The sequence below is a fragment of the Carassius gibelio genome, chromosome A19, assembly GCF_023724105.1.
Source record: "Carassius gibelio isolate Cgi1373 ecotype wild population from Czech Republic chromosome A19, carGib1.2-hapl.c, whole genome shotgun sequence".
In the NCBI taxonomy this organism is placed as follows: domain Eukaryota; kingdom Metazoa; phylum Chordata; class Actinopteri; order Cypriniformes; family Cyprinidae; genus Carassius; species Carassius gibelio.
The window spans coordinates 2134097-2151598 of record NC_068389.1 but is presented as its reverse complement, the minus strand read 5'-3'; the positions used below and the strand labels follow the sequence as shown (position 1 = coordinate 2151598).

Below are 17502 nucleotides of genomic sequence, written 5' to 3'. Positions count from 1 at the left end.
GCACCTGGTATTCCTTGGCGGTCTATCATTCAAGTACTAACCAGACCTTAAACTGCTAAGATTCAGAGATCGGGCATTGACTTCTTCTTTTTTTTTTTTTTTTGCAAGATTATTATATAATTTGTTAAAAATATCCAAAAATTTAAAGCACCTGGTATTCCCAGGCAGTCTCCCATCCATGTACTAACCTGGCCCAAACCTGCTTATATTCAGAGATCGGGCACTGACTCTATTTTTTGCCAAATTTATTATATACTAAGTGAAAAAATTCCAAAAGCTTAAAGCACCTGGTATTCCTTGGCGGTCTCTCATCCAAGTACTAACCAGACCTAAACCTGCTAAGATTCAGAGATCGGGCATTGACTCTTTTTTTTTTTTTTTTTTTTTGCAAGATTATTATATAATTCGTGAAAAATATCCAAAAATTTAAAGCACCTGATATTGCCAGGCAGTCTCCCATCCATGTACTAACCTGGCGCAAACCTGCTTATATTCAGAGATCGGGCATTGACTCTATTTTTTGCCAAATGTATTATATACTAAGTGAAAAAATTCCAAAAGCTTAAAGCACCTGGTATTCCTTGGCGGTCTCTCATCCAAGTACTAACTAGACCTAAACCTGCTAAAATTCAGAGATCGGGCATTGACTCTTTTTTTTTTTTTTTTTGCAAGATTATTATATAATTTGTGAAAAATATCCAAAAATTTAAAGCACCTGGTATTCCCAGGCAGTCTCCCATCCATGTACTAACCTGGCCCAAACCTGCTTATATTCAGAGATCAGGCATTGACTCTATTTTTTGCCAAATTTATTATATACTAAGTGAAAAAAATTCCAAAAGCTTAAAGCACCTGGTATTCCTTGGCGGTCTCTCATCCAAGTACTAACCAGACCTAAACCTGCTAAGATTCAGAGATCGGGCATTGACTCTTTTTTTTTTTTTTTTTTTTGCAAGAATATTATATAATTCGTGAAAAATATCCAAAAATTTAAAGCACCTGATATTCCCAGGCAGTCTCCCATCCATGTACTAACCTGGCGCAAACCTGCTTATATTCAGAGATCGGGCATTGACTCTATTTTTTGGCAAAATTATTATATACTAAGTGAAAATTTTCAAAATAGCTTAGAGTACCTGGCATTCCCAGGCGGTCTCCCATCCAGGCACTAACCAGGCCCAAACCTGCTTAGCTTCCTAGATCAGACAAGATCGGGCATAGCCAGGCTGGTATGGCCATAAGCGAAGACTGCTGCAAAGAGAAGGCTATTTAAAGATCAGCCAATCTACTCGCCAGTACATTATAAAAGTAGGAAAGAAACCCCAAAAGCTTAAAGCACCTGGTATTCCTAGGCGGTCTCTCATCCAAGTACTAACCTGGCCCAAACCTGCTTATATTCAGAGATCGGGCATTGACTCTATTTTTTGGCAAATTTATTATATACTAAGTGAAAAAATTCCAAAAGCTTAAAGCACCTGGTATTCCTTGGCGGTCTATCATTCAAGTACTAACCAGACCTTAACCTGCTAAGATTCAGAGATCGGGCATTGACTTCTTTTTTTTTTTTTTTTGCAAGATTATTATATAATTCGTGAAAAATATCCAAAAATTTAAAGCACCTGGTATTCCCAGGCAGTCTCCCATCCATGTACTAACCTGGCCCAAACCTGCTTATATTCAGAGATCGGGCATTGACTCTATTTTTTGCCAAATGTATTATATACTAAGTGAAAAAATTCCAAAAGCTTAAAGCACCTGGTATTCCTTGGCGGTCTCTCATCCAAGTACTAACTAGACCTAAACCTGCTAAAATTCAGAGATCGGGCATTGACTCTTTTTTTTTTTTTTTTTGCAAGATTATTATATAATTTGTGAAAAATATCCAAAAATTTAAAGCACCTGGTATTCCCAGGCAGTCTCCCATCCATGTACTAACCTGGCCCAAACCTGCTTATATTCAGAGATCAGGCATTGACTCTATTTTTTGCCAAATTTATTATATACTAAGTGAAAAAAATTCCAAAAGCTTAAAGCACCTGGTATTCCTTGGCGGTCTCTCATCCAAGTACTAACCAGACCTAAACCTGCTAAGATTCAGAGATCGGGCATTGACTCTTTTTTTTTTTTTTTTTTTTTGCAAGAATATTATATAATTCGTGAAAAATATCCAAAAATTTAAAGCACCTGATATTCCCAGGCAGTCTCCCATCCATGTACTAACCTGGCGCAAACCTGCTTATATTCAGAGATCGGGCATTGACTCTATTTTTTGGCAAAATTATTATATACTAAGTGAAAATTTTCAAAATAGCTTAGAGTACCTGGCATTCCCAGGCGGTCTCCCATCCAGGCACTAACCAGGCCCAAACCTGCTTAGCTTCCTAGATCAGACAAGATCGGGCATAGCCAGGCTGGTATGGCCATAAGCGAAGACTGCTGCAAAGAGAAGGCTATTTAAAGATCAGCCAATCTACTCGCCAGTACATTATAAAAGTAGGAAAGAAACCCCAAAAGCTTAAAGCACCTGGTATTCCTAGGCGGTCTCTCATCCAAGTACTAACCTGGCCCAAACCTGCTTATATTCAGAGATCGGGCATTGACTCTATTTTTTGGCAAATTTATTATATACTAAGTGAAAAAATTCCAAAAGCTTAAAGCACCTGGTATTCCTTGGCGGTCTATCATTCAAGTACTAACCAGACCTTAACCTGCTAAGATTCAGAGATCGGGCATTGACTTCTTTTTTTTTTTTTTTTGCAAGATTATTATATAATTCGTGAAAAATATCCAAAAATTTAAAGCACCTGGTATTCCCAGGCAGTCTCCCATCCATGTACTAACCTGGCCCAAACCTGCTTATATTCAGAGATCGGGCATTGACTCTATTTTTTGCCAAATGTATTATATACTAAGTGAAAAAATTCCAAAAGCTTAAAGCACCTGGTATTCCTTGGCGGTCTCTCATCCAAGTACTAACTAGACCTAAACCTGCTAAAATTCAGAGATCGGGCATTGACTCTTTTTTTTTTTTTTTTTTGCAAGATTATTATATAATTTGTGAAAAATATCCAAAAATTTAAAGCACCTGGTATTCCCAGGCAGTCTCCCATCCATGTACTAACCTGGCCCAAACCTGCTTATATTCAGAGATCAGGCATTGACTCTATTTTTTGCCAAATTTATTATATACTAAGTGAAAAAAATTCCAAAAGCTTAAAGCACCTGGTATTCCTTGGCGGTCTCTCATCCAAGTACTAACCAGACCTAAACCTGCTAAGATTCAGAGATCGGGCATTGACTCTTTTTTTTTTTTTTTTTTTTGCAAGAATATTATATAATTCGTGAAAAATATCCAAAAATTTAAAGCACCTGATATTCCCAGGCAGTCTCCCATCCATGTACTAACCTGGCGCAAACCTGCTTATATTCAGAGATCGGGCATTGACTCTATTTTTTGGCAAAATTATTATATACTAAGTGAAAATTTTCAAAATAGCTTAGAGTACCTGGCATTCCCAGGCGGTCTCCCATCCAGGCACTAACCAGGCCCAAACCTGCTTAGCTTCCTAGATCAGACAAGATCGGGCATAGCCAGGCTGGTATGGCCATAAGCGAAGACTGCTGCAAAGAGAAGGCTATTTAAAGATCAGCCAATCTACTCGCCAGTACATTATAAAAGTAGGAAAGAAACCCCAAAAGCTTAAAGCACCTGGTATTCCTAGGCGGTCTCTCATCCAAGTACTAACCTGGCCCAAACCTGCTTATATTCAGAGATCGGGCATTGACTCTATTTTTTGGCAAATTTATTATATACTAAGTGAAAAAATTCCAAAAGCTTAAAGCACCTGGTATTCCTTGGCGGTCTATCATTCAAGTACTAACCAGACCTTAACCTGCTAAGATTCAGAGATCGGGCATTGACTTCTTTTTTTTTTTTTTTTGCAAGATTATTATATAATTCGTGAAAAATATCCAAAAATTTAAAGCACCTGGTATTCCCAGGCAGTCTCCCATCCATGTACTAACCTGGCCCAAACCTGCTTATATTCAGAGATCGGGCATTGACTCTATTTTTTGCCAAATGTATTATATACTAAGTGAAAAAATTCCAAAAGCTTAAAGCACCTGGTATTCCTTGGCGGTCTCTCATCCAAGTACTAACTAGACCTAAACCTGCTAAAATTCAGAGATCGGGCATTGACTCTTTTTTTTTTTTTTTTTGCAAGATTATTATATAATTTGTGAAAAATATCCAAAAATTTAAAGCACCTGGTATTCCCAGGCAGTCTCCCATCCATGTACTAACCTGGCCCAAACCTGCTTATATTCAGAGATCAGGCATTGACTCTATTTTTTGCCAAATTTATTATATACTAAGTGAAAAAAATTCCAAAAGCTTAAAGCACCTGGTATTCCTTGGCGGTCTCTCATCCAAGTACTAACCAGACCTAAACCTGCTAAGATTCAGAGATCGGGCATTGACTCTTTTTTTTTTTTTTTTTTTTGCAAGAATATTATATAATTCGTGAAAAATATCCAAAAATTTAAAGCACCTGATATTCCCAGGCAGTCTCCCATCCATGTACTAACCTGGCGCAAACCTGCTTATATTCAGAGATCGGGCATTGACTCTATTTTTTGGCAAAATTATTATATACTAAGTGAAAAATTTCAAAATAGCTTAGAGTACCTGGCATTCCCAGGCGGTCTCCCATCCAGGCACTAACCAGGCCCAAACCTGCTTAGCTTCCGAGATCAGACAAGATCGGGCATAGCCAGGCTGGTATGGCCATAAGCGAAGACTGCTGCAAAGAGAAGGCTATTTAAAGATCAGCCAATCTACTCGCCAGTACATTATAAAAGTAGGAAAGAAACCCCAAAAGCTTAAAGCACCTGGTGTTCCTAGGCGGTCTCTCATCCAAGTACTAACCTGGCCCAAACCTGCTTATATTCAGAGATCGGGCATTGACTCTATTTTTTGCCAAATTTATTATATACTAAGTGAAAAAATTCCAAAAGCTTAAAGCACCTGGTATTCCTTGGCGGTCTATCATTCAAGTACTAACCAGACCTTAACCTGCTAAGATTCAGAGATCGGGCATTGACTTCTTCTTTTTTTTTTTTTTTGCAAGATTATTATATAATTCGTGAAAAAAATCCAAAAATTTAAAGCACCTGGTATTCCCAGGCAGTCTCCCATCCATGTACTAACCTGGCCCAAACCTGCTTATATTCAGAGATCGGGCATTGACTTTATTTTTTGCCAAATTTATTATATACTAAGTGAAAAAATTCCAAAAGCTTAAAGCACCTGGTATTCCTTGGCGGTCTCTCATCCAAGTACTAACTAGACCTAAACCTGCTAAAATTCAGAGATCGGGCATTGACTCTTTTTTTTTTTTTTTTTTTTTGCAAGATTATTATATAATTTGTGAAAAATATCCAAAAATTTAAAGCACCTGGTATTCCCAGGCAGTCTCCCATCCATGTACTAACCTGGCCCAAACCTGCTTATATTCAGATATCAGGCATTGAGTCTATTTTTTGCCAAATTTATTATATACTAAGTGAAAAAATTCCAAAAGCTTAAAGCACCTGGTATTCCTTGGCGGTCTCTCATCCAAGTACTAACCAGACCTAAATCTGCTAAGATTCAGAGATCGGGCATTGACTCTTTTTTTTTTTTTTTTTTTGCAAGAATATTATATAATTCATGAAAAATATCCAAAAATGTAAAGCACCTGATATTCCCAGGCAGTCTCCCATCCATGTACTAACCTGGCGCAAACCTGCTTATATTCAGAGATCGGGCATTGACTCTATTTTTTGGCAAAATTATTATATACTAAGTGAAAATTTTCAAAAAAGCTTACAGTACCTGGTATTCCCAGGCTGTCTCCCATCCAGGCACTAACCAGGCCCAAACCTGCTTAGCTTACGAGATCAGACAAGATCGGGCATAGCCAGGCTGGTATGGCCATAAGCGAAGACTGCTGCAAAGAGAAGGCTATTTAAAGATCAGCCAATCTACTCGCCAGTACATTATAAAAGTAGGAAAGAAACCCCAAAAGCTTAAAGCACCTGGTATTCCTAGGCGGTCTCTCATCCAAGTACTAACCTGGCCCAAACCTGCTTATATTCAGAGATTGGGCATTGACTCTATTTTTTGGCAAATTTATTATATACTAAGTGAAAAAAAATCCAAAAGCTTAAAGCACCTGGTATTCCTTGGCGGTCTATCATTCAAGTACTAACCAGACCTTAAACTGCTAAGATTCAGAGATCGGGCATTGACTTCTTCTTTTTTTTTTTTTTTTTTGCATGATTATTATATAATTTGTTAAAAATATCCAAAAATTTAAAGCACCTGGTATTCCCAGGCAGTCTCCCATCCATGTACTAACCTGGCCCAAACCTGCTTATATTCAGAGATCGGGCACTGACTCTATTTTTTGCCAAATTTATTATATACTAAGTGAAAAAATTCCAAAAGCTTAAAGCACCTGGTATTCCTTGGCGGTCTCTCATCCAAGTACTAACCAGACCTAAACCTGCTAAGATTCAGAGATCGGGCATTGACTCTTTTTTTTTTTTTTTTTTTTTGCAAGATTATTATATAATTCGTGAAAAATATCCAAAAATTTAAAGCACCTGATATTCCCAGGCAGTCTCCCATCCATGTACTAACCTGGCGCAAACCTGCTTATATTCAGAGATCGGGCATTGACTCTATTTTTTGGCAAAATTATTATATACTAAGTGAAAAATTTCAAAATAGCTTAGAGTACCTGGCATTCCCAGGCGGTCTCCCATCCAGGCACTAACCAGGCCCAAACCTGCTTAGCTTCCAAGATCAGACAAGGTCGGGCATAGCCAGGCTGGTATGGCCATAAGCGAAGACTGCTGCAAAGAGAAGGCTATTTAAAGATCAGCCAATCTACTCGCCAGTACATTATAAAAGTAGGAAAGAAACCGCAAAAGCTTAAAGCACCTGGTATTCCTAGGCGGTCTCTCATCCAAGTACTAACCTGGCCCAAACCTGCTTATATTCAGAGATCGGGCATTGACTCTATTTTTTGCCAAATTTATTATATACTAAGTGAAAAAATTCCAAAAGCTTAAAGCACCTGGTATTCCTTGGCGGTCTATCATTCAAGTACTAACCAGACCTTAACCTGCTAAGATTCAGAGATCGGGCATTGACTTCTTCTTTTTTTTTTTTTGCAAGAATATTATATAATTCGTGAAAAATATCCAAAAATTTAAAGCACCTGGTATTCCCAGGCAGTCTCCCATCCATGTACTAACCTGGCCCAAACCTGCTTATATTCAGAGATCGGGCATTGACTCTATTTTTTGCCAAATTTATTATATACTAAGTGAAAAAATTCCAAAAGCTTAAAGCACCTGGTATTCCTTGGCGGTCTCTCATCCAAGTACTAACCAGACCTAAATCTGCTAAGATTCAGAGATCGGGCATTGACTCTTTTTTTTTTTTTTTTTTGCAAGAATATTATATAATTTGTGAAAAATATCCAAAAATTTAAAGCACCTGGTATTCCCAGGCAGTCTCCCATCCATGTACTAACCTGGCGCAAACCTGCTTATATTCAGAGATCAGGCATTGAGTCTATTTTTTGCCAAATTTATTATATACTAAGTGAAAAAATTCCAAAAGCTTAAAGCACCTGGTATTCCTTGGCGGTCTCTCATCCAGGCACTAACCAGGCCCAAACCTGCTTAGCTTACGAGATCAGACAAGATCGGGCATAGCCAGGCTGGTATGGCCATAAGCGAAGACTGCTGCAAAGAGAAGGCTATTTAAAGATCAGCCAATCTACTCGCCAGTACATTATAAAAGTAGGAAAGAAACCCCAAAAGCTTAAAGCACCTGGTATTCCTAGGCGGTCTCTCATCCAAGTACTAACCTGGCCCAAACCTGCTTATATTCAGAGATCGGGCATTGACTCTATTTTTTGGCAAATTTATTATATACTAAGTGAAAAAATTCCAAAAGCTTAAAGCACCTGGTATTCCTTGGCGGTCTATCATTCAAGTACTAACCAGACCTTAACCTGCTAAGATTCAGAGATCGGGCATTGACTTCTTTTTTTTTTTTTTTGCAAGATTATTATATAATTCGTGAAAAATATCCAAAAATTTAAAGCACCTGGTATTCCCAGGCAGTCTCCCATCCATGTACTAACCTGGCCCAAACCTGCTTATATTCAGAGATCGGGCATTGACTCTATTTTTTGCCAAATTTATTATATACTAAGTGAAAAAATTCCAAAAGCTTAAAGCACCTGGTATTCCTTGGCGGTCTCTCATCCAAGTACTAACTAGACCTAAACCTGCTAAAATTCAGAGATCGGGCATTGACTCTTTTTTTTTTTTTTTTGCAAGATTATTATATAATTTGTGAAAAATATCCAAAAATTTAAAGCACCTGGTATTCCCAGGCAGTCTCCCATCCATGTACTAACCTGGCCCAAACCTGCTTATATTCAGAGATCAGGCATTGACTCTATTTTTTGCCAAATTTATTATATACTAAGTGAAAAAAATTCCAAAAGCTTAAAGCACCTGGTATTCCTTGGCGGTCTCTCATCCAAGTACTAACCAGACCTAAACCTGCTAAGATTCAGAGATCGGGCATTGACTCTTTTTTTTTTTTTTTTTTTTGCAAGAATATTATATAATTCGTGAAAAATATCCAAAAATTTAAAGCACCTGATATTCCCAGGCAGTCTCCCATCCATGTACTAACCTGGCGCAAACCTGCTTATATTCAGAGATCGGGCATTGACTCTATTTTTTGGCAAAATTATTATATACTAAGTGAAAAATTTCAAAATAGCTTAGAGTACCTGGCATTCCCAGGCGGTCTCCCATCCAGGCACTAACCAGGCCCAAACCTGCTTAGCTTCCGAGATCAGACAAGATCGGGCATAGCCAGGCTGGTATGGCCATAAGCGAAGACTGCTGCAAAGAGAAGGCTATTTAAAGATCAGCCAATCTACTCGCCAGTACATTATAAAAGTAGGAAAGAAACCCCAAAAGCTTAAAGCACCTGGTGTTCCTAGGCGGTCTCTCATCCAAGTACTAACCTGGCCCAAACCTGCTTATATTCAGAGATCGGGCATTGACTCTATTTTTTGCCAAATTTATTATATACTAAGTGAAAAAATTCCAAAAGCTTAAAGCACCTGGTATTCCTTGGCGGTCTATCATTCAAGTACTAACCAGACCTTAACCTGCTAAGATTCAGAGATCGGGCATTGACTTCTTCTTTTTTTTTTTTTTTTGCAAGATTATTATATAATTCGTGAAAAAAATCCAAAAATTTAAAGCACCTGGTATTCCCAGGCAGTCTCCCATCCATGTACTAACCTGGCCCAAACCTGCTTATATTCAGAGATCGGGCATTGACTTTATTTTTTGCCAAATTTATTATATACTAAGTGAAAAAATTCCAAAAGCTTAAAGCACCTGGTATTCCTTGGCGGTCTCTCATCCAAGTACTAACTAGACCTAAACCTGCTAAAATTCAGAGATCGGGCATTGACTCTTTTTTTTTTTTTTTTTTTTGCAAGATTATTATATAATTTGTGAAAAATATCCAAAAATTTAAAGCACCTGGTATTCCCAGGCAGTCTCCCATCCATGTACTAACCTGGCCCAAACCTGCTTATATTCAGAGATCAGGCATTTAGTCTATTTTTTGCCAAATTTATTATATACTAAGTGAAAAAATTCCAAAAGCTTAAAGCACCTGGTATTCCTTGGCGGTCTCTCATCCAAGTACTAACCAGACCTAAATCTGCTAAGATTCAGAGATCGGGCATTGACTCTTTTTTTTTTTTTTTTTTTGCAAGAATATTATATAATTCATGAAAAATATCCAAAAATGTAAAGCACCTGATATTCCCAGGCAGTCTCCCATCCATGTACTAACCTGGCGCAAACCTGCTTATATTCAGAGATCGGGCATTGACTCTATTTTTTGGCAAAATTATTATATACTAAGTGAAAATTTTCAAAAAAGCTTACAGTACCTGGTATTCCCAGGCTGTCTCCCATCCAGGCACTAACCAGGCCCAAACCTGCTTAGCTTACGAGATCAGACAAGATCGGGCATAGCCAGGCTGGTATGGCCATAAGCGAAGACTGCTGCAAAGAGAAGGCTATTTAAAGATCAGCCAATCTACTCGCCAGTACATTATAAAAGTAGGAAAGAAACCCCAAAAGCTTAAAGCACCTGGTATTCCTAGGCGGTCTCTCATCCAAGTACTAACCTGGCCCAAACCTGCTTATATTCAGAGATTGGGCATTGACTCTATTTTTTGGCAAATTTATTATATACTAAGTGAAAAAATTCCAAAAGCTTAAAGCACCTGGTATTCCTTGGCGGTCTATCATTCAAGTACTAACCAGACCTTAAACTGCTAAGATTCAGAGATCGGGCATTGACTTCTTCTTTTTTTTTTTTTTTTGCATGATTATTATATAATTTGTTAAAAATATCCAAAAATTTAAAGCACCTGGTATTCCCAGGCAGTCTCCCATCCATGTACTAACCTGGCCCAAACCTGCTTATATTCAGAGATCGGGCACTGACTCTATTTTTTGCCAAATTTATTATATACTAAGTGAAAAAATTCCAAAAGCTTAAAGCACCTGGTATTCCTTGGCGGTCTCTCATCCAAGTACTAACCAGACCTAAACCTGCTAAGATTCAGAGATCGGGCATTGACTCTTTTTTTTTTTTTTTTTTTTTTGCAAGATTATTATATAATTCGTGAAAAATATCCAAAAATTTAAAGCACCTGATATTCCCAGGCAGTCTCCCATCCATGTACTAACCTGGCGCAAACCTGCTTATATTCAGAGATCGGGCATTGACTCTATTTTTTGGCAAAATTATTATATACTAAGTGAAAATTTTCAAAATAGCTTAGAGTACCTGGCATTCCCAGGCGGTCTCCCATCCAGGCACTAACCAGGCCCAAACCTGCTTAGCTTCCAAGATCAGACAAGGTCGGGCATAGCCAGGCTGGTATGGCCATAAGCGAAGACTGCTGCAAAGAGAAGGCTATTTAAAGATCAGCCAATCTACTCGCCAGTACATTATAAAAGTAGGAAAGAAACCGCAAAAGCTTAAAGCACCTGGTATTCCTAGGCGGTCTCTCATCCAAGTACTAACCTGGCCCAAACCTGCTTATATTCAGAGATCGGGCATTGACTCTATTTTTTGCCAAATTTATTATATACTAAGTGAAAAAATTCCAAAAGCTTAAAGCACCTGGTATTCCTTGGCGGTCTATCATTCAAGTACTAACCAGACCTTAACCTGCTAAGATTCAGAGATCGGGCATTGACTTCTTTTTTTTTTTTTGCAAGAATATTATATAATTCGTGAAAAATATCCAAAAATTTAAAGCACCTGGTATTCCCAGGCAGTCTCCCATCCATGTACTAACCTGGCCCAAACCTGCTTATATTCAGAGATCGGGCATTGACTCTATTTTTTGCCAAATTTATTATATACTAAGTGAAAAAATTCCAAAAGCTTAAAGCACCTGGTATTCCTTGGCGGTCTCTCATCCAAGTACTAACCAGACCTAAATCTGCTAAGATTCAGAGATCGGGCATTGACTCTTTTTTTTTTTTTTTTTTTGCAAGAATATTATATAATTTGTGAAAAATATCCAAAAATTTAAAGCACCTGGTATTCCCAGGCAGTCTCCCATCCATGTACTAACCTGGCGCAAACCTGCTTATATTCAGAGATCAGGCATTGAGTCTATTTTTTGCCAAATTTATTATATACTAAGTGAAAAAATTCCAAAAGCTTAAAGCACCTGGTATTCCTTGGCGGTCTCTCATCCAGGCACTAACCAGGCCCAAACCTGCTTAGCTTACGAGATCAGACAAGATCGGGCATAGCCAGGCTGGTATGGCCATAAGCGAAGACTGCTGCAAAGAGAAGGCTATTTAAAGATCAGCCAATCTACTCGCCAGTACATTATAAAAGTAGGAAAGAAACCCCAAAAGCTTAAAGCACCTGGTATTCCTAGGCGGTCTCTCATCCAAGTACTAACCTGGCCCAAACCTGCTTATATTCAGAGATCGGGCATTGACTCTATTTTTTGCCAAATTTATTATATACTAAGTGAAAAAATTCCAAAAGCTTAAAGCACCTGGTATTCCTTGGCGGTCTATCATTCAAGTACTAACCAGACCTTAACCTGCTAAGATTCAGAGATCGGGCATTGACTTCTTCTTTTTTTTTTTTTTTTTGCAAGATTATTATATAATTTGTGAAAAATATCCAAAAATTTAAAGCACCTGGTATTCCCAGGCAGTCTCCCATCCATGTACTAACCTGGCCCAAACCTGCTTATATTCAGAGATCGGGCATTGACTCTATTTTTTGCCAAATTTATTATATACTAAGTGAAAAAATTCCAAAAGCTTAAAGCACCTGGTATTCCTTGGCGGTCTCTCATCCAAGTACTAACTAGACCTAAACCTGCTAAAATTCAGAGATCAGGCATTGACTCTTTTTTTTTTTTTTTTTTGCAAGATTATTATATAATTTGTGAAAAATATCCAAAAATTTAAAGTACCTGGTATTCCCAGGCAGTCTCCCATCCATGTACTAACCTGGCCCAAACCTGCTTATATTCAGAGATCAGGCATTGACTCTATTTTTTGCCAAATTTATTATATACTAAGTGAAAAAATTCCAAAAGCTTAAAGCACCTGGTATTCCTTGGCGGTCTCTCATCCAAGTACTAACCAGACCTAAACCTGCTAAGATTCAGAGATCGGGCATTGACTCTTTTTTTTTTTTTTTTTTTTTGCAAGAATATTATATAATTCGTGAAAAATATCCAAAAATTTAAAGCACCTGATATTCCCAGGCAGTCTCCCATCCATGTAATAACCTGGCGCAAACCTGCTTATATTCAGAGATCGGGCATTGACTCTATTTTTTGGCAAAATTATTATATACTAAGTGAAAAATTTCAAAAAAGCTTACAGTACCTGGTATTCCCAGGCGGTCTCCCATCCAGGCACTAACCAGGCCCAAACCTGCTTAGCTTACGAGATCAGACAAGATCGGGCATAGCCAGGCTGGTATGGCCATAAGCGAAGACTGCTGCAAAGAGAAGGCTATTTAAAGATCAGCCAATCTACTCGCCAGTACATTATAAAAGTAGGAAAGAAACCCCAAAAGCTTAAAGCACCTGGTATTCCTAGGCGGTCTCTCATCCAAGTACTAACCTGGCCCAAACCTGCTTATATTCAGAGATCGGGCATTGACTCTATTTTTTGCCAAATTTATTATATACTAAGTGAAAAAATTTCAAAAGCTTAAAGCACCTGGTATTCCTTGGCGGTCTATCATTCAAGTACTAACCAGACCTTAACCTGCTAAGATTCAGAGATCGGGCATTGACTTCTTCTTTTTTTTTTTTTTTTGCAAGATTATTATATAATTCGTGAAAAATATCCAAAAATTTAAAGCACCTGGTATTCCCAGGCAGTCTCCCATCCATGTACTAACCTGGCCCAAACCTGCTTATATTCAGAGATCAGGCATTGACTCTATTTTTTGCCAAATTTATTATATACTAAGTGAAAAAATTCCAAAAGCTTAAAGCACCTGGTATTCCTTGGCGGTCTCTCATCCAAGTACTAACCAGACCTAAACCTGCTAAGATTCAGAGATCGGGCATTGACTCTTTTTTTTTTTTTTTTTTTTTGCAAGAATATTATATAATTCGTGAAAAATATCCAAAAATTTAAAGCACCTGATATTCCCAGGCAGTCTCCCATCCATGTAATAACCTGGCGCAAACCTGCTTATATTCAGAGATCGGGCATTGACTCTATTTTTTGGCAAAATTATTATATACTAAGTGAAAAATTTCAAAAAAGCTTACAGTACCTGGTATTCCCAGGCGGTCTCCCATCCAGGCACTAACCAGGCCCAAACCTGCTTAGCTTACGAGATCAGACAAGATCGGGCATAGCCAGGCTGGTATGGCCATAAGCGAAGACTGCTGCAAAGAGAAGGCTATTTAAAGATCAGCCAATCTACTCGCCAGTACATTATAAAAGTAGGAAAGAAACCCCAAAAGCTTAAAGCACCTGGTATTCCTAGGCGGTCTCTCATCCAAGTACTAACCTGGCCCAAACCTGCTTATATTCAGAGATCGGGCATTGACTCTATTTTTTGCCAAATTTATTATATACTAAGTGAAAAAATTTCAAAAGCTTAAAGCACCTGGTATTCCTTGGCGGTCTATCATTCAAGTACTAACCAGACCTTAACCTGCTAAGATTCAGAGATCGGGCATTGACTTCTTCTTTTTTTTTTTTTTTTGCAAGATTATTATATAATTCGTGAAAAATATCCAAAAATTTAAAGCACCTGGTATTCCCAGGCAGTCTCCCATCCATGTACTAACCTGGCCCAAACCTGCTTATATTCAGAGATCGGGCATTGACTCTATTTTTTGCCAAATTTATTATATACTAAGTGAAAAAATTCCAAAAGCTTAAAGCACCTGGTATTCCTTGGCGGTCTCTCATCCAAGTACTAACTAGACCTAAACCTGCTAAAATTCAGAGATCGGGCATTGACTCTTTTTTTTTTTTTTTTTGCAAGATTATTATATAATTCGTGAAAAATATCCAAAAATTTAAAGCACCTGGTATTCCCAGGCAGTCTCCCATCCATGTACTAACCTGGCGCAAACCTGCTTATATTCAGAGATCAGGCATTGACTCTATTTTTTGCCAAATTTATTATATACTAAGTGAAAAAATTCCAAAAGCTTAAAGCACCTGGTATTCCTTGGCGGTCTCTCATCCAAGTACTAACCAGACCTAAACCTGCTAAGATTCAGAGATCGGGCATTGACTCTTTTTTTTTTTTTTTTTTTTTTTGCAAGAATATTATATAATTCGTGAAAAATATCCAAAAATGTAAAGCACCTGATATTCCCAGGCAGTCTCCCATCCATGTACTAACCTGGCGCAAACCTGCTTATATTCAGAGATCGGGCATTGACTCTATTTTTTGGCAAAATTATTATATACTAAGTGAAAAATTTCAAAATAGCTTAGAGTACCTGGCATTCCCAGGCGGTCTCCCATCCAGGCACTAACCAAGCCCAAACCTGCTTAGCTTCCAAGATCAGACAAGATCGGGCATAGCCAGGCTGGTATGGCCATAAGCGAAGACTGCTGCAAAGAGAAGGCTTTTTAAAGATCAGCCAATCTACTCGCCAGTACATTATAAAAGTAGGAAAGAAACCCCAAAAGCTTAAAGCACCTGGTATTCCTAGGCGGTCTCTCATCCAAGTACTAACCTGGCCCAAACCTGCTTATATTCAGAGATCGGGCATTGACTCTATTTTTTGCCAAATTTATTATATACTAAGTGAAAAAATTCCAAAAGCTTAAAGCACCTGGTATTCCTTGGCGGTCTATCATTCAAGTACTAACCAGACCTTAACCTGCTAAGATTCAGAGATCGGGCATTGACTTCTTCTTTTTTTTTTTTTTTTTTTGCAAGAATATTATATAATTCGTGAAAAATATCCAAAAATTTAAAGCACCTGGTATTCCCAGGCAGTCTCCCATCCATGTACTAACCTGGCCCAAACCTGCTTATATTCAGAGATCGGGCATTGACTCTATTTTTTGCCAAATTTATTATATACTAAGTGAAAAAATTCCAAAAGCTTAAAGCACCTGGTATTCCTTGGCGGTCTCTCATCCAAGTACTAACCAGACCTAAATCTGCTAAGATTCAGAGATCGGGCATTGACTCTTTTTTTTTTTTTTTTTTTTGCAAGAATATTATATAATTCATGAAAAATATCCAAAAATGTAAAGCACCTGATATTCCCAGGCAGTCTCCCATCCATGTACTAACCTGGCGCAAACCTGCTTATATTCAGAGATCGGGCATTGACTCTATTTTTTGGCAAAATTATTATATACTAAGTGAAAAATTTCAAAAAAGCTTACAGTACCTGGTATTCCCAGGCTGTCTCCCATCCAGGCACTAACCAGGCCCAAACCTGCTTAGCTTACAAGATCAGACAAGATCGGGCATAGCCAGGCTGGTATGGCCATAAGCGAAGACTGCTGCAAAGAGAAGGCTATTTAAAGATCAGCCAATCTACTCGCCAGTACATTATAAAAGTAGGAAAGAAACCCCAAAAGCTTAAAGCACCTGGTATTCCTAGGCGGTCTCTCATCCAAGTACTAACCTGGCCCAAACCTGCTTATATTCAGAGATCGGGCATTGACTCTATTTTTTGCCAAATTTATTATATACTAAGTGAAAAAATTCCAAAAGCTTAAAGCACCTGGTATTCCTTGGCGGTCTATCATTCAAGTACTAACCAGACCTTAACCTGCTAAGATTCAGAGATCGGGCATTGACTTCTTCTTTTTTTTTTTTTTTTTGCAAGATTATTATATAATTTGTGAAAAATATCCAAAAATTTAAAGCACCTGGTATTCCCAGGCAGTCTCCCATCCATGTACTAACCTGGCCCAAACCTGCTTATATTCAGAGATCGGGCATTGACTCTATTTTTTGCCAAATTTATTATATACTAAGTGAAAAAATTCCAAAAGCTTAAAGCACCTGGTATTCCTTGGCGGTCTCTCATCCAAGTACTAACTAGACCTAAACCTGCTAAAATTCAGAGATCGGGCATTGACTCTTTTTTTTTTTTTTTTGCAAGATTATTATATAATTTGTGAAAAATATCCAAAAATTTAAAGCACCTGGTATTCCCAGGCAGTCTCCCATCCATGTACTAACCTGGCCCAAACCTGCTTATATTCAGAGATCAGGCATTGACTCTATTTTTTGCCAAATTTATTATATACTAAGTGAAAAAATTCCAAAAGCTTAAAGCACCTGGTATTCCTTGGCGGTCTCTCATCCAAGTACTAACCAGACCTAAACCTGCTAAGATTCAGAGATCGGGCATTGACTCTTTTTTTTTTTTTTTTTTTTTTGCAAGAATATTATATAATTCGTGAAAAATATCCAAAAATTTAAAGCACCTGATATTCCCAGGCAGTCTCCCATCCATGTAATAACCTGGCGCAAACCTGCTTATATTCAGAGATCGGGCATTGACTCTATTTTTTGGCAAAATTATTATATACTAAGTGAAAAATTTCAAAAAAGCTTACAGTACCTGGTATTCCCAGGCGGTCTCCCATCCAGGCACTAACCAGGCCCAAACCTGCTTAGCTTCCGAGATCAGACAAGATCGGGCATAGCCAGGCTGGTATGGCCATAAGCGAAGACTGCTGCAAAGAGAAGGCTATTTAAAGATCAGCCAATCTACTCGCCAGTACATTATAAAAGTAGGAAAGAAACCCCAAAAGCTTAAAGCACCTGGTATTCCTAGGCGGTCTCTCATCCAAGTACTAACCTGGCCCAAACCTGCT

The 17502-nt window shown here is 38.0% G+C and overlaps 1 non-coding gene and 15 pseudogenes across 1 annotated transcript; all 16 read right to left on the bottom strand.

The window, feature by feature from the left end:
- Positions 1 to 1124: 1124 nt before the first annotated feature.
- On the bottom strand, positions 1125 to 1243 carry LOC127937189 (uncharacterized; annotated as a pseudogene).
- Positions 1244 to 2309: 1066 nt separating this feature from the next.
- LOC127937188 (uncharacterized) lies at positions 2310 to 2428 on the bottom strand (annotated as a pseudogene).
- A 1066-nt stretch (positions 2429 to 3494) lies between these two features.
- LOC127937186 (uncharacterized) lies at positions 3495 to 3613 on the bottom strand (annotated as a pseudogene).
- Positions 3614 to 4678: 1065 nt separating this feature from the next.
- On the bottom strand, positions 4679 to 4797 carry LOC127936094 (uncharacterized; annotated as a pseudogene).
- Positions 4798 to 5866: 1069 nt separating this feature from the next.
- On the bottom strand, positions 5867 to 5985 carry LOC127937132 (uncharacterized; annotated as a pseudogene).
- A 791-nt stretch (positions 5986 to 6776) lies between these two features.
- Positions 6777 to 6895, bottom strand: LOC127937291 (uncharacterized; annotated as a pseudogene).
- Positions 6896 to 7676: 781 nt separating this feature from the next.
- On the bottom strand, positions 7677 to 7795 carry LOC127937512 (uncharacterized; annotated as a pseudogene).
- A 1063-nt stretch (positions 7796 to 8858) lies between these two features.
- Positions 8859 to 8977, bottom strand: LOC127936092 (uncharacterized; annotated as a pseudogene).
- Positions 8978 to 10046: 1069 nt separating this feature from the next.
- On the bottom strand, positions 10047 to 10165 carry LOC127937131 (uncharacterized; annotated as a pseudogene).
- A 789-nt stretch (positions 10166 to 10954) lies between these two features.
- Positions 10955 to 11073, bottom strand: LOC127937290 (uncharacterized; annotated as a pseudogene).
- A 779-nt stretch (positions 11074 to 11852) lies between these two features.
- LOC127937511 (uncharacterized) lies at positions 11853 to 11971 on the bottom strand (annotated as a pseudogene).
- A 1070-nt stretch (positions 11972 to 13041) lies between these two features.
- LOC127935943 (uncharacterized) lies at positions 13042 to 13160 on the bottom strand (annotated as a pseudogene).
- Positions 13161 to 13948: 788 nt separating this feature from the next.
- LOC127935942 (uncharacterized) lies at positions 13949 to 14067 on the bottom strand (annotated as a pseudogene).
- Positions 14068 to 15137: 1070 nt separating this feature from the next.
- Positions 15138 to 15256, bottom strand: LOC127937112 (uncharacterized; annotated as a pseudogene).
- A 790-nt stretch (positions 15257 to 16046) lies between these two features.
- LOC127937507 (uncharacterized) lies at positions 16047 to 16165 on the bottom strand (annotated as a pseudogene).
- Positions 16166 to 17234: 1069 nt separating this feature from the next.
- Positions 17235 to 17353, bottom strand: LOC127937728 (5S ribosomal RNA). Its single transcript, XR_008148509.1, has one exon. It is a non-coding gene; the product is annotated as a 5S ribosomal RNA (ribosomal RNA).
- Between the last annotated feature and the right edge of the window lie 149 nt (positions 17354 to 17502).